This window comes from Ornithorhynchus anatinus, chromosome 10, assembly GCF_004115215.2.
Source record: "Ornithorhynchus anatinus isolate Pmale09 chromosome 10, mOrnAna1.pri.v4, whole genome shotgun sequence".
Lineage (NCBI taxonomy): Eukaryota > Metazoa > Chordata > Mammalia > Monotremata > Ornithorhynchidae > Ornithorhynchus > Ornithorhynchus anatinus.
In genome coordinates, this window is record NC_041737.1 from 330,914 (window position 1) to 345,935 (window position 15,022).

Consider the following 15,022-nt stretch of genomic DNA (forward strand, 5'->3'; position numbering starts at 1 on the left):
CCTTAAATAAGGCTTTGAAGGTGGGGAGCATGATCGTTTGTCAGAAATGAAAAGGGAGGACATTCCAGGCCAGAGGCAGGACAGGAGCAAAAGGTCAGCCGCAAGATAGACTAGATCAAGATACAGTGAGTAGGTTTGCATTCGAGGAGCAACGTGTGAGGGCTGAGTTTATAGTAGGACAGCAGTGAGGTGAGGTAGGAGGGGGAAAGGTGATTGAGTGCTTTAAAGCCGATAGTAAGGAGTTTCTGTTTGATGTGGAGGTGCATCTACCCATCGTTAATCACTGGGAAGTTCTTGAGGAGTGGGGAAACATGGGACTGAATGGTTCCACAGAAAAGTGATCCAGCCAATGGAGTGAAGTATGGTATGAAGTGTGGAGAGATAGGAGGCAGGGAGGTAAGCAAGGAGGCTGATGCAGTAGTCAAGGCAGGCTAAGGTAAATGCTTCAATTAATGTGGTAGCAATATGGATGGAGAGGAAAGAGCAGATTTTAGTGATGTGGTATGATTTCCATTCCACACTTTACTGGGTACTCAGTAAACTGGCCCAGTAACCAGAACTCAATCAATCAATTAATTGATTAATTAATTAATCAATGGCATGGACAGGGAACATGTCTAACTCTGCTGTATTGTGCTCTCCCAGGTGCTCAGTACAGTGCTCTGCACATAGTAAGTGCTCAATAAATACATGGGAGAATACAATGCAATAGTATTGGCAGACATGATCCCTACCCACAAGGCGCTTATAATCTAGTGAAGCAGGGAAGCAGGATGGCCTCACGGAAAGCGCAGGGGCTTGGGAGTCAGAGGATCTGGGTTCTAATCTCAGCTCTGCCACTTGTCGCTGTGTGAGCTTGGGCTCACTTTCTCTGTGCTTTTATTCCTTCATCTGCAAAATGAGGATTCAGTGTCTGTTCTCCCTCCTACTTAGACTATGATCCCCTTATGTGATGTGATTATCTTGTATTCATTCAATAGTATTTATTGAGCGCTTACTATGTGCAGAGCACTGTACTAAGCACTTGGAATGTACAAATCGGTAATAGATAGAGACAGTCCCTGCCCTTTGATGGACTTACAGTCCTACCCCAGCCTTTAATACAGTGCTTGCCCCAAAGTAAGAGCTTAATAGAAGCCACAGTTATTATCATCATTTTAATTAGTGGGGGAGATAGACATTAAAATAAATTATTGATAAGGGAAATAGTGGAGTTTAAGGACATGTACACAAGCGCTGTGCCCTGGGGCAAGAAACAGTGCTAAGGGGGTTCAAGTAATGAAGTCAGGAAGGCGGGAAGGGGAAAAGAAAGGCTGACAACAACTCACGAGCTGACTCCAACCCGGCCTCCCACCCCTCTCCCCTCACAGCCACTAGGCCGGACCTATTTCCGCGGCAGCCTCTGCCTGCTGGGGAACATCAGGAAAGTGACAGCTGTCTCAGTGAAAGACACCATCCCCCTTCCCCCCTGGACATTCTAAAATAGAAGGAGGCAGTTCCAAGGAGAAAACCGTTTGAAGAGAGAGATAACACACCAAACATAGCCAGGTCCCAGTCCTGGTCCCAATCCTGTTCCCGAGTGAGAGTTTTCAGCAGGTCAGGTAGATGACCTTTATTCGACCTACATCCAAGAAGCCACTGAGTTAGGGAGGCTCCAATGCCTACAGCACACAGTCCCCAGAGACTGAAACTCACGTCTTCCTGCAGCACCAAGTCTATGGAGCCAGGGGGCTGCTCATGTCAGCTGGGTTGGGGGCTGCCTGTGTCTGCTGGGTGGGGGGCCTGCCGGTGTGCACTAGGTGGGGGGCTGCCACATATCCACTGAGTTGGGGGTATTGCCCTTGCCTATTGGAAGGGGGCTAGCAGTGTGGACTAGGCGGGGGGTCACCATGTCCTCTGGGTGGGGGGCTACTGTGCCCACTGGCAAGGGGCTGCCTGTTTTCGCAGGGCCCAACCCATGCTTATGTCCACTTGGCAAGGGGCATCCCGGGTCATCTGCAAGGTGTAAATCATACCAGGGCACAAGGGACAAGCCATAACATGAAAAAAACACTTCAGAATCCAGCTGAAACCCATTCTCTGCATTCCAGGAACGCCAGTCATCTCATCAGAAGGGTAACTCAATTGATAAGCAAGAAGTCATTTCTAAATATTTATTCTCATCTCCTTTTTCTCTAAAACTTAAGAAATCAATAAAATGTCAGATAGTGTCTCCAGCCTCTCCCTTTTCCAGTTCACAATTCACTTGTTGCCTGGATCATTTTTCTAAGAACACTATTCTGCACACATTTCCCCACTCAAAAACCTCCAGTGGTTGCCCATCCATCTCCACATCAAGCAGAAATTAATTCACTAACCATCAGCTTTAAGACATTCCCCCCTAACCTTGCTCCTCTCCGGCTACACCCCAGTCCACATGCTTCACTCCTCTAATCCCGTCCTACTCACCATGCCTCACTCTTGTCTCTTTGGCCACTGACCCTTTGCTCAAGCCCTCCCTCCTACCTAGACCTCCCTCCCAGCTGGCAGTGATGGTTGTCGTAGTAGTAATGACATTTCTTGAGCACACTAGGTACACTGCACTTGAGAAATACAAACCCAGCTAGTGCTATTTTCCCTGTCCACAAGAAGCTTGCACTCTAATGGACTGACACTTCCAGCTGCAGTGGGGATGGTAATAACAATAATAATTGTGATAATGGCTAAGTGCTTACGGTATGCCATGCACTGTACTAAGCGATGGGGTAGCAATGAGATAATCAGGTCTCAAAGGGACTAACAGTCTAAGTAGGAGGATTAACAGGTATTGAAGCCCTGTTTTGCAGATAAGGGAACTGAGCCATAGAGAAGTGAAGTGCCTTCCCCAGGGTCACACAGAAGACAAGTGGCAGAGCTGGGATTAAAACCTGAGTCCTCCGACTCCCAAACTGGTGTTCTTTCCACTAGGCCACACTGCTTCTGGAATGTGGCAATAGCGGTTACTAGTGGTCTCTCTCACATTGCCCAAATTAGGACTTTTAGTGGGCCCCCACCACCACTCCCTAGGCTCATAATAATAATAATAATGTTGGTATTTGTTAAGCGCTTACTATGTGTAGAGCACTGTACTAAGCGCTGGGGTAGATATAGGGTAATCAGGTTGTCCGACGTGAGGCTCACAATTAATTCCCATTTTACAGATGAGGTAACTGAGGCACAGAGAAGTTAAGTGACTTGACCACAGTCATACAGCTGACAAGTGGCAGAGCCAGGATTCGAACCCATGACTGCTGACTCTCAAGCCCGGGCTCTTTCCAATGAGTTATGCTGCTTCTCTAATAATAATAATAATAATGTTGGTATTTGTTAAGCGCTTACTATGTGCTGAGCACTGTTCCAAGTGCTGGGGTAGATACAGGGTAATCGGGTTGTCCCATGTGAGGCTCACAGTCTTAATCCACATTTTACAGATGATGTAACTGAGGCCCAGAGAAGTTAATTGACACGCCCACAGTCACACAGCTGCCAAGTGGCAGAGTCAGGATTCAAGCCCTTGACCTCTGACTCCCAAGCCCATGCTCTTTTCACTGAGCCATGCTGCTTCTCATCAGCAGACAGCACCAACCCCCAAAAAGGCTACCACCCCACCTGGCATGGACAACCTGGCTCAGTTTGGGCCTCGACCCTGGGTCTCCCACGCCCAGCTCTGGCTCCACTGAAGCTTGCCTGTGCTGTCCCCTGCTAACTCTGAGGAGGAAATAGGATTGGAACGGTGGGCAAGCTCAGACTTCGAGGCTCGCTTGAAGTTCCCCTGTCAGAGTCAGGGTGAAAGGGGAACGTTCGCAAAGGCAGATGTGGACCTTGAAGAGCCAGGTCCGAGAGATTCGGCCTGCTCTGTGTGGGGGGAGAGGAGGAAAAGCAGGGACCCTGCCACTTCTCCAAGTGCTTCTCGGACCCAGAATGATCCCAGGAGTGTTGGACAGGCACCCCAAGCTGGAGAGGTTACGTGCTACTCCTCTCTCCTCCCCCTACTCAGGTCAGGGGCCAGGTCCCCGCCAATCCCATAATCCCACATTGTCTGGCTGTCCATCTCCCGCCACTGCACTTTAGTGGCCGAGTTGAGTGGGTAAAGGGGGTGACTGTGTCTGGCGGACCCCTTAAAGGAGGAAGCCCTGAGTGCAAGAGAAGCAGGAGAAAGATGAAGGGTGAAATGGTCAGGAGCCAGTCATGCTCCTCAACAGATGACCATCTGATCACACAGCCACGTAAATGTGTGTTGAGACATAACCGGCCAGTTTACCATCCGACACCAGGCCCCACTCAGACCTCTGGCTGGGACGGGGACTGCCGGGGTTTGGCTTCCAGCACAGACCACTCAGAGGGCCAGTGGGGATCGTGTACTTGCCTAGAACTCAGGGCTTGATTATTTCCTAAGTAAAAACAGGACAGTTAGAAAAATAAAAGCTTTCAAATGAACATTTCGATCCAATTCTCTCTTCAAGCAAACCAGATGGATTTATCTAATGATACCAAGGGGAAGGACTACGAAATAGATTGCTTTTTTTTTTGGCCTTTTAATCTTTAAATCTGACTGAGGTTTATTTTGGTTGGAGATGATACGTTGTTTCAGTATATGGGAAGAAAATGTTCTATTCTTCTATGAAAAACCCAAACAAAAGTGAGCAGCTAGCGCAGGTCTGGCCTCCCGCCCCCAGAACAACCTCTCCCTTGGCCCAGGGCAGGGCTCCCCAGGGCCGTGCCGGCCTCTCCCCTCCAGGCTGCCAGGATTGGCCAGGCCTGAGTCTGACAACAACATTGCCCCACCTGCCAGGGAACTCAGGGGCGCGTGCAACCAGGCTCCAGCCCGTTGGCACAGACCCGAGTTCAGCAGGGAAAATCCAGGGAAACCTGGGAATCAGGGTTGGGAAGGCCGACAGGATGCGGCCAAGGAAGTTAGAAGCGGAAGAGTCGGGAGGGTCTGGGAAGTCAGAATAGGGCAGGAAGCACCAGCAATGCAATATTTTTATATCTGCCTTGCCAGATAGAGGGTAAACTCCCTGTGGGCAAGAAACGTGTCACATAATTCTTCAGTATTTCCACAGGTCATGGTACAGTGCAAGGTACCCAGTGGGCACTTAGTAAATACTACTTTTCTTCCTTGCCTAGAACAGTGCCAGACACACAGTTAGTGCTTAAATAGCATTACTATTACCATTACTGCTTCTCTGTGGGTCGGCTGCTTGGTGGTAGCTAAAGAAAGAATGTGCCAACTAGAGTTCAATCCCTTCATTTAAAAAATAAAAGAGTTGATTTAAAACTATCATGAAATGATGCTGGGGTCCTGGAGGACAGGGGAAGAAGAGAGAGGGGAAGGGGAGAAGAGGAGTAGGGGGAATCGATGAAGTCCCTGGACTGGAGTCAGGACCACCTGGCCAACATGAGCAACCACCCAGGGAGTGCCCTCCACCCACCACAGTTGCTTCCAACTGGGGGTGCCTTTGGAGAAAGGACCCTGGTAGAGAGAGAGACACACACACACACATAGACACACACACCAACCCCACGGGCTCAGTTGCTGAAAAGCCAGTCAGCCTTTCCCCTCCCCCAACCCTGCAGACTGGCCAAGAATCTGGAGGCCAACAGAAGCATGGCTCAGGTTGGCCGAGCAATGGCAAGGGCAGAAGGCAAGCAGGGCTGGCTAGTGGAGGGCACTGTGAGCACCTGGTAGACCGAGAAAGCCCAGCTCCCATAGCTGGACAGTTTTCCAGTACCACCCAGGCCTGAGCTTCTCCCATTAGATTTCTGCAGCCTGGGATGGGACAGCAGAGCAGCACGTGACCAGGTTTGGAAATGAAAGTAGAGGGGAGCTCAGCATTCTTCTCCCTGTGGATGTTTATTTTGTTTCGTAACGAGTGGACCACCGGAAAGTTGATTTTTTTTAAAAAGTTTGAAAACTCATCTTAAATTAGGGCCCGGAAAGGAATGGCATCTCCTTAGTGATGACTCTTGTTTTCTTTGAGAGTTCACAAGCGGGTCAGCCACGGTTTAACTGGTGAAATTAGACTGCAGTGTTGTTAGCTGAGGACGGGGCGGGGCAGCCGGGCCAGCCAAGGCAGCCGGGCGGAGGGCGCTGAGGGGGAGGCTGCGAATCTGGGGCTCTGCGGTGGGGGTGCCTGCTGTGTGCCAGAAAAGAAAGTTAGGGTTTGTGGGGCAGCCAAGAGCCCCCCATCAGGTCCTACAAAAGGCTCTTTGGGACTGAGAAGCCAAAGTTTCCCTGAGGGAAGGGCTGGGATAGGGAGGGGACAGGCTTCAGAGAGGGGACAGACCAGAAAATCGCCATTTCAGACCTTGTCAGCTCTGCCCAGAGACCCTTGTTTGGCCAGAGATGGAGGGGTTGGAGGGGTGGGAGGGATGGGAGAGAAGCAAGATGAGGTTTCCACAACTGTAGGGCCACCACCCATTCAGCACCACGGGGAGGGCAGGTGGGCACCCCAGTCGGTGGGCACTCGGGTCTAGGAAGGAGAAAGCCCCTACTCCCTCCCTCTGCTCTACCCTCTTCCCCTCTCCACAGCACTTCTATATATTGGTACATATTTATTGCTCTATTTATTTTATTAATGATGTGCATTGATCTATTTTGATGGTAGTGATGCCTGTCTACTTGTTTTGTTGTCTGTCTCCCCCTTCTAGACTGTGAGCCCGTTGTTGGATAGGGATTGTCTCTATCTGTTGCTGAATTGTACTTTCCAAGCGCTTAGTGCAGTGCTCTGCACACAGTAAGCACTCAATAAATACAGTTGAGTGAATGAATGAAGAAAGAGGCTGAAAGGTAGTTCCTAAAGAAGGTTCTGGTGGCTGGGGCTACTCTTCAATCAATCCGTGGTATTTATTGAACATTTACTGTGTGTCGAGCACTATATTGATGTTTGGGAGAGAGTGATACAGTAGAGTTGGTAGACACATTCCCTGACCACAAGGATCTCATAGGCCTACACTAAAATAAATTATTAATGGGGATATAGGAGAGTATAGGGGTATGTACTTTAATGTTGTGGGGCAGGAGTTGGGATGAATGTCAAATTCTAAAGAGGTACAGGTCCAAGTACATAGGCAATCTCAGAGGGAGAGCAAATGGGAGAAATAAAGGCCTAGTCAGGGAAGCCCTCTTGGAGATGTGATTTTAATCAATCAGTGGTATTTATTGAACACTTACTGTGTTGAGACCATTCGTTCATTTATTCATTCATTCAATCAATCGTATTTATTGAGCACTTACTGTGTTCAGGGCACTGTACTAAGCGCTGGTAAAGTACAATACAGCAATGAAGAGAGACAATCCCCACCCACAACAGACTTACAGTGTGGGGGTGGGGATGGGGGAGACAGACATCAATACAGGTAAACAGTCATCAATATAAATAAGTAGAATTATACATAAGTATACATTATACATAAGTGCTGTGGGGCAGGGAGAGGTGGGGGGAAAACAAAGGGAGTGAGTCGAGGTGATGTGGAAAGGAGGGGAGCTGAGGAAAAGGGGGCTTAGTCTGGAAGGCTTCTTGGAGGAGGTGAGCCTTCAGTAGGGCTTTGAAAGGGGAAGAGTGATTGTTTGGCAGATTTAAGGAGGGAAGGTGTTCCAGGCTAGAGACAGGATGTGGGCCAGGGGTCGGTGGCGAGACAAGTGAGATGGAGGCAAAGTGAAATTAGCATCAGAGGAGCGAAGTGTGTGTGGGCTGGGATGTAGAAGGAGAGAAGGGAGGTGAGGTATGAAGGGGCAAGGTGATAGACAGCTTTAAAGCCAATAGTGAGGAGTTTTGTTTGATATGGAGGTTGATAGACAACAACTGAAGATTTTTGAGGCGGGGGCTGACATGCCCTGAACGTTTCTATAGAAACAGCACTATAATAAGTGCTTGGGAGAGTATACTACTACAAAGTTGGTAGATGTGTTCCTTGCCCAAAAGGAGCTTACTATAATCTAGAGGAGACAGTCATTAATATAAATCGATATCTTATGGCTATGATTTCGTATTTGTTAAGCGCTTACTATAAGCCAAGCACTGTTCTAAGCCCTGGGTAGATACAAGGTAATCAAGTTGTCGCACGTGGGGCTCACAGTTTTAATCCCCATTTTCCAGACGAGGTAACTGAGGCACAGAGAAGTTAAGTGACTTGCCCCAAGTCACACAGCTGATAAGTGGCGGAGTCGACATTAGAACCCATGACCTCTGACTCCCAAGCCCATGCTCTTGCCACTGAGCCACGCTGCTTCTCTATGCACCTAAGCTGTGTGGGGCTGATGGTGGTGTGAATATCAAGTGCTTAAAGGAAATAGATACAAGTGCATAGGCTATGTAGAAGACAGAGGGGGAGTCAGAGAAAAAAAGGGCTTAATCGGGCAGGCCTCCTGGAAGATATGTAACCTTAATAAGGCTTTGAAGGTGGGGAGAGTGGTGATCCGGCATATTTGGAGGGGGAGGCAGTTCCAGGCCAGAAGAAGGATGTGGAAAAGGAGTTGGTGGTGAGATAGATGAGATCTGGGCCTAGTGAGTAAGCTGGGGGCTATAGGAGTGAAGCGTGAGGGCTGGGCTCAGTAGGAGATCAGTGAGGTAAGATAGAAGCTGGGGAAATGATTGAGTGCTTTAAAGCCGATGGTAAGGAGTTTCTGTTTGTTTTGAGGTGGATGGGAAGACTACTGGAGGTTTTTGAGGAACGGGGAGATGTGGACTGAGTGTTTCCCTGAGTTTTTGGAATGTTGCCTCTGAAAGGCTGGGCGCTGCATTGAATCAGGGAGGGCACAGGGCAAGGAGAGTCGGGAGCCTGTGTGAGGTTTCCTTGTGCAGTTTCTGGAGTACAGGGTCAGGGTTCACTCTTACTGGACCTGCACCCACTCAGGAAACCCCACGCTGGGGTTCTCGCTGTGCCCCCCACCACCTCCACATGCATCCAGCCGTTCCTCCCCACCCCGCAGCACACTGGGTTCAGGTGGCCGGCAGCGGCGACAAGAGGACCCTGCTTCCACTGCAGAATTCTAGCTGCCCCCCATGTGGGGTGAAAACTGGGCACCAGCAGAGCCAAGTGCCATTCGTTCAGGATGCCCAGCCCCTTAGGGACTCGCATGCCCCCTCTCCTGCAGCACTAGTGTCCCCATGATGGGCTGTAAGCTCCAGGGAGGGCAGGGATCGGGTCCATTTACTCATCGTGCTCCCCCAAATGCTTAGTACAGTGCTCTCTGCAGCAGTAAGCATCTGTGAATGCTAGTGGTTGATTGATTAGAGTGGATAGTGCAGGGAGGAAGTAGCAGTGATAGGGGGATGGGGTGCAAGACTTCACCCTCTGTGTCTAGCCTAGACCAGAGGAGTCCGTGGTCACTAGAGCCAGAAAGGCAACAGCCAATGGGGTAAAAGAACAGAGGTAGAATTCAGAGACGGTGGAAAGAAGAAGAGAGTTGATTGGATGGACAGAACATTGAGCTCATCATTCCCCACCAGATTTTTTTAGCCTCCCGCTACTTGAACGAATTTCTGAGTAAAACAGCCCAAAAAGTGAAGCAACAGTTTTCCCGGCTCCTCCAGACCGGTGACCTTGTGCTGGCTGGTTTTTTGTGGCTGCTTTCGCTAAGAGGGTGGGATCTCAGGCTTCCTTCCCAAAGCTGCAGGGGCCATAAATACAAACATCCGGCTGCTCCACAGATGCACCCGCATAGCAGCAATTCAATCTAATAAAATCAGAGCAGTGGTCACAGAAGCCTTTCCTCAGGCCAAGGCCTGGTATCCCAGCAATCAGACCTGGCTGGGGGCTCACAGTTTGGTCAGCAGGAAGGTAAAACAGGAAAACGTCCCATTGGAGACTTTATTCTCCAGGAAAAGAGTTGCCACTCCAGGAAAGACTTGCACATCAGTCAGTAATGATAACCAGAAAGGGCACCCCCTCCATCTCTCCCTCCCTCCCCACATTCACCCAAAGGTCAGCAGAGCAGCTAGGCAGTCAGTGTTTCAACGCCAGATGCTAAAGCTGAAGCTAAAGGCTCTCTAATGCAGTATGGATCAGGAAGGGAATCTCGGTCATTAAGGATGCAATCGGGAAAAGCTGGAGTTGAGTCAAAACTTGGTTGCAAAATTCCTTGTCCCTCGCAATTTGACTGTACTGGACCAGGTCTCAGGCTTCTGACAATACTGACCACAGGACATTCCCGACATACCCGTTCTACTGTTCCACTCCATTCGGCCTGATCGTGCGGACCCTGCCACCGGTCAGTGAGTGGTCTTAGTGCTGCTGGAGGGGGATATTTCCTCCTCTCCGAGAATGACCGGTCTGTAATGACCTCACCGCCCTAGCAGCCTGGTCGGTCCTCAATATGACCCAGAACACCAACACACTCAAGGGAGTGGAAGCTGAGGAGGCATCCACCTTCCCGCAGCCCACCTATACGCCAGGCAGGACCTTCCATGGATGATGACCTGAAGGGTCTTCTGTTGGCCCACAGCTGGCAGGGTACCTGGCCTGAGGAGCCCCATCAGGACCCCTCCCCTAAGATCGAGTCCCCAGAGGAAGCAAATCAGATTCTGTCACCCCCAGCTTACAGCAAAAGCCTTTCATTGCCCTCCGAGTTGTCCCCAAACCTAGCAGGCTGCACTCAGCACTGCAGACACAACCACCCCAGACTCAGACACAACCTGACCTGCTTTAAGAAGCAGGGTCCGTTACCACATTCTGTCATTCACAGAGGGGAGCAGAAAGGTGACTTGTCTTTAAATTTATGCATATATCTTTAAATTATATATTATAAATTATTTGTTTATATTAATATCTGTCTCCCCTCTAGACTGTAAACTCGTTGTGGGCAGTCAATCTACATATTGAGCACATACTGTGTGCAGAGCTCTGTACTAAGTGCTGGGGAGAGTACAGTATAACAGTATAACAGATACACTCCCTGCCCATGACAAGCTTATGGTCCAGAGATGAGCTTACAGTCTAGAGGGCAGGGAACAGGTCTGCCAACTCTGTTGTATTGTACTCTCTTCAGCATTGCATTGTGGCTAGACCCCCGGGGCCTGGGATTCGAGAAGTCAGGGATTCTAATCCTGGCTCTGCCATTTATCTGCTGTGGGACCTTGGACAAGTCACTTCACTTCTCTATTCCTCAGTTACCTCATCTGTAAAATGGAGACTAAGAGCATGAGCGCCAAGAGGGACAGGGACTGTGTCCAACCCGATTTGCTTGTATCCACTCCAGCATTTAGTACAGTACCTGGCACATATAATTATTGGAAGCAACGTGGCTTAGTGGTAGAGCATGAGCCTGGGAGTCAAAAAGACCTGAGTTCTATTCCTGGCTCTGCCACATGTCTGTTGCGTGCCCTTGGGCAAATCACTTAACTTCTCTTTGCCTCAGGTACCTCATCTATAAAAAATCTGCCCCAGTGCTTAAAACAGTGCTTGACACACAGCAAGCACTTAACAAGTACCATTACTATAATTATTACTCTCCCAAGCTCTTAGTACAGTGTTCTGTGCATAGTAAGATAAGGGCTCAATAAATACCAGTGATTAATTGATTATCCAGAGGTACAGAACAAGTCAGGGATGGAGTCGGGAAAGAATACAGGTTCAATGCCTCTTTTACTGCTCAGGAATCATCCCTGTTTCGCTTACTCCGGTGGTCCAGAATTAGAAGCAGCAGTCAGCTGATTCTATCACCCAGGCCACCCTCCCCAAACCAACAATCCACCCTCCCCAAACCATGAATCAACATAGCCCAGCTTCAGCCCCACTGTCAGCCCTCCTTCCCCTACACCCCCAACCCCGCCACACCCACCCACCCACACCACTTCCCTGCTAGGTCCTTTTCCAGAATTTCTCACCAAAAGGAATCCTTGCACAAAGTGAGGGAATGGGGTGAAGAGACCACTCATGGAGAGAGAGGACCGGGCCACAATCCCAAGCCAAAGCCGAGACCAGACTGGGACACCAGAGGGTGGGCACTCTGCATTCTGGTAGGATCTAGGCCCACTCACTGCCTTCTGGTGATTTGCCATCTACTGCAAAAACTTGAACAGTAACTTAAAAGCTACCTTGACCCACAGCACAGAACCAGCTGGAAAAAGTTGCCTTTTGTGTGAGCTTGGACAACTCACTTTATTTCTCTGTGACTCGGTTTCCTCATTTGTAAAATGGGGAGTCAATATCTGTTCTCTCTCCTTCTTCGACTATGAACCCCATGCGGGACAGGGACTATGTCTGACCTACGTATCTTGTGTCTATCCCAGTGCTTGACCCAGAGTAAGGGCTTGACATATACCATGATAATAATAAGGGCTGTATACGCATGATCTGGGCTCCACAAATGCACTTGTTTTGGAGAGTTAATCCTCTGTGTAATTAGCAAATCCAGCAGAGCAAGGCAGAGATAATGAGATGAAAAAAATCAGAACAAAAAAAAACAGATGAGCAAAGGCCAGGCTAAAGCCAAGAGCAACTGCCTGGTGGCAGTTTTGTTTGGTGGCTTGTGGGGTTGTGAGTTGGGTTTAGGACAGAGTTTGAGATTGTCTTTGGCATCTGGTTAGTCTGTGGGTAGAACGGGAGGAGTTTGGCGACCATAGCCAGCTGGAAGACTCAGAAACTGGAAATAGAAAGGTGTGTGCCAATCCCAGAATTAATTCCCTCCACTTAGAAATTGAATAAGAAACTTAATAAAATCTTCTTCCTCTTCCACTGTTGGGAACTTTAACAATTTTAAATAATTCTGGCCACCTGGAGCTCCTCCAACCCCTCCTGCCATGAATAGAAAGTTGTCAGGGAAGTCAGAGTCATTCAGGACATTCCCCTAGAGATAACCCAGGCTGCACTGAGAGAGGGATGAGAACTGGGGGAGGTAAGAAAGAGGTTGCAAACCAGAGGGAAAGGGGTGGATTCCACCTCCTCTCTCATCCTTAGGTACTTCTGAAACTGTGACAAACATTTCAGACTCTGACTGTTTTGGGAGATAGCACTGTTTCCCTTAGCACTCCTCAGGTCAGATTATGCAGACTACTCCACTTTAATAGGTCCCCAAATACACCCCATTGATAAGATAGCTGCAACTGGCGGGGAGGAGGGGTCCATTAGTGGAGAAGCAGCGTGGCTCAGTGGAAAGAGCACGGACTTTGGAGTCAGGGCTCATGAGTTCGAATCCCAGCTCTGCCACTTGTCGGCTGTGTGACTGTGGGCAACTCACTTAACTTCTCTGTGCCTCAGTTCCCTCATCTGTAAAATGGGGATTAAGACTGTGAGCCCCACGTGGGACAACCTGATTCCCCTATGTCTACCCCAGCGCTTAGAACAGTGCTCGGCACATAGTAAGCGCTTAACAAATACCAACATTATTATTATTAACTCCCCATTTGTAATTTAATTCTACTAGTAAAGGCCGGAAAAGTGAGTGGAAGGGGGAGGGGGCCGACCTCTCACAGTCCAGGCCCTTAACTTTTCAAATCAAATTCCTAAACGGAAACTAAACAGACCACACTCCAGTGGGGCGGACTTTAATTTTCTAGCCCAAGATTCCACGGGGGCCGGGTTGTAAACCAACACTGAAAGGCAGATCACACATTAGCAAGCCCAGACCTCCCTTCCCCCCACCCCGCCTCACCATCTACTCGGACATCATGGAGACCAATCTCAGAAACAGGATGGTTCACTGACAAACTTCACTCTGCCCAGCCCCCTGCCTTTTATGGGCCTGAGCCAGATTTAAAGGAGAAGGCCCAAGCCAGATGAAAAGATGTAAACATCACGCTCCCAGGTCAGCGACCATCTGAAGTTCCAGTGCTATTTTCTTTCTGAAAAACTTTCATACCAGCTATTTCCCCTCCTCTCTGCCAACCCCCAGTCAGGTTGCTCCTCCGGAAGAAGAAAACAGACTCACCTCTTCTTCCTTGTTCTTCTCCTCCTCCCTCCCTTCCTGGTACTCCTCGGGGCCTGCTCTGGGCCAGCCTGGGCCCAGCATGATGAGGTGGAGCCACAGAGCCCAGAGACTACTGCTCCATGGGGTGCCCCTTCCCCACAAGATACCCAACTGTCTCTTGCCCAATTTGCCAATGCACATGTCCCTGCCAGGGCATTGATTCAATCGTATTTTTTGCAACCAGGGGGTGCTGGGTAGACTTTGCCCCCAAACAAAACCACTCTACCGACCTGAAGGTTCCAGGTGGTGAAAGGTTGGATGGGGTGAGGGTGTGAATCATTGTTCCAGGCTCCCTCAGAGCTACAGCCACCAGCAGAAGCTGGTTTAGCTTATTCATTCAATTGTATTTATTGAGCGCTTACTGTGTGCAGAGCACTGTACTAAGCGCTTGGAGAGTACAATTCGGCTGCAAGTCACGTCCCCATCATGGGCCAGGCTTAAGCAGAATCCCTGCCTGACCCAACCAGAAAACCGGGCCGTGTTCCCAGCCGTGGGCCGGGCTGGGGCGGAATCCCTGCCTAACCCATAGGAAAAATCCAGTTTACACAGATTTCTGTTACTGAAAAGTCCTGCACAACAGAAAGAAATATCCACTACTCTGAAAGCTCTTTGAGAGCAGGGAACATTGTCTACTAATTCTACAGTACTCTCCCAAGTGCCTTGCACACAGCAAGTGCCATTGATGGTTGGTTCAACAAACTGAGACCAGAAGGCCCTACCCAGCCCCTTGGACCACCTGTCAAGGTGTAGCCCAGCTCCCTCAAGGTCAGCCAGGGCCATCTCACCTCCAAACCAGGGGAAGCGGGGTGAAGAAGGGTGGGTCAAGCTAGGACGGGGATGGAGTGTAATCCAACAGGCTCTGAATGGAAAAATGGAGATCTGACAACAGGAAAAGTAAAATCTTAACAAAAACTAGCCAAAATGCCTTAGGAGGAATGGGGGTTGGAGAAATAATGAGGTTTTGAATTAAAATAGCATGTCTCTGGGTTTTAGTGAACATGAATCTAGTTGGGGCACTGGCAAAGACTTTTCCTGGCTGGGCCATATCCTGGCGGCGGGTGGACACCGGAAGCCTGGAGAAGGGGGAGAGTGCAG

The 15,022-nt window shown here is 49.4% G+C and overlaps 1 protein-coding gene across 3 annotated transcripts in view; it reads right to left on the reverse strand.

The window, feature by feature from the left end:
* RBPMS (RNA binding protein, mRNA processing factor) overlaps positions 1-15,022 on the reverse strand; it is a 94,710-nt gene that overhangs the window by 53,695 nt on the left and 25,993 nt on the right. The gene's annotated exons all lie outside the window — the stretch shown is intronic.